We start from the raw sequence: 1,680 nt of genomic DNA on the forward strand, positions 1-1,680 counted from the left end.
CAGATGTAGAACCTCCTCCTGAGTAGAATTAGATCTTTATCTCGTTTCTTAGGCTATTAAGCCATGCTAGTGGAAATGCTAGTGGAATATTTATGCATAGTTAATTATATTCAAGTTGAAACAAACTTGATGGGAAAAAGGTGCCTCTAGTGAAATTAAAGGAATTCTTAAAGGAATTAGTTTGGTTGTCAGATGATTTAAATGAGTGCTGCACCATACCTGTTGCACACAAAAATAATGTGGCTCTATTTATCTGATTTCTTCTCTAACCTGTCAATATTAGACCTGTAAACTTGAATTTGAAAAGGTCTTAGCCACGGACATAGTTTCAACCATCATTTACTTGTTTGTACCACGTTTTGACTTGCCTAAATCACTAATAATTGCAAAGTACAGTTGGTCCTTGAATTTTATGAGGGTTACATTTATCAACTCCTTAGATATTAAGAATTTATGAATGCATGCTCTGGATATTGCTTGCATAATTAAGGTAGTCTATAGCTAGGCAGTGGTAGTTGCATCATTCTGAAGACTGTTTTGCTTGTTTAGATTTATATAAGTATGTTTAGCTAGTTATGACTGCTTTAAGATTAATGCAGGTAGGTACTTAATTAAAGACACATTATATATGTACACTTATTTATGCTTGATTATCATATCATTTTGAATGCAAAAAGTAAATACTTGAAGGATTAAATCACAAAAATGTTCAAAAATAGATAAATATATAGATGTGTATGAATATGGCAATCATTGTGAAATAAACTGTTCAAAGTACAGTAAACCATCGTTTTATGCAATTTTTTTTTCTTTATTTTTGGTTATCCTCTTTTTTTGGGCCTCAAATTGATAAAATTAGATCAGATATAGGAAAGATAAAATTATAAGAATTTAATAGAAATTGGGACTATTTACCGCAGTGGCAAAGTGAGCAGGTTGAGTGCATACATATAGCTGCTCATAGCTTTTACTTGTTAATTGTTGGCTCTTTGGTGACTTGTATATGCGTTCTTTGTGAATTAGTGCTTTTGTGCTTGTTTGCCAACATGGGGCCAAAGCGTAAAGCTTGTGATGAGGCTGGTAATGTTGCCAAACGGCAGCGGAAAGTAACTGCACTATGGGAGAAAGTTAAAGCTTGTAGCAGGAACAAAGCACTATGGGAAAAAGTTAAAGGGTGTGGCAGATGCCATAAAGGTATGTCTGGCACTGCTCATGCACATTCATTTGGGGCAAATGAGCCGGCTGTTCGAACTCCCTTCGATCCTATAACTTCATCATACATCATCCACTCTAGGGGAAACAGATCTCCCAACATACGTAAGTATTTTTGTATATACATACGTATGTCTGTAATTTTTTTTTATAATTCTGTATGCAAATGTATTTTCTGCAGTTAACTGTAGTATGTAAACAAAGATTTCAAGCAGTTATGGGGGATTTTGGAATATAATCCCTACATAAAGCGAGGGTTTATTGTACATGATAGTGATAAGTGTTGTAAAATACAAAAGCAATATTCACAATGATGCCGCCAAAGCCTGTCACTGCCAACTGCTTGTGTAAAAGAGAGGGCAGGAAGAGGATACCTGCATTCACTGCTCTACTGTAATGATTGTTCATATAGTAAAGTATTTATTATGTATAAGTTTGTTCTGCTGCTTTGTAGTAGTATTTGCTGCT

General features: G+C 34.5%; 1 protein-coding gene across 10 annotated transcripts in view; it reads left to right on the forward strand.

Moving 5' to 3' along the window:
- The window catches only part of LOC119594394 (ATP-dependent 6-phosphofructokinase-like), a 21,652-nt gene that overhangs the window by 1,658 nt on the left and 18,314 nt on the right, over positions 1–1,680 (forward strand). The window lies entirely within an intron of this gene.

The sequence above is a fragment of the Penaeus monodon genome, chromosome 33, assembly GCF_015228065.2.
Source record: "Penaeus monodon isolate SGIC_2016 chromosome 33, NSTDA_Pmon_1, whole genome shotgun sequence".
Taxonomy (NCBI): Eukaryota; Metazoa; Arthropoda; class Malacostraca; order Decapoda; family Penaeidae; genus Penaeus; species Penaeus monodon.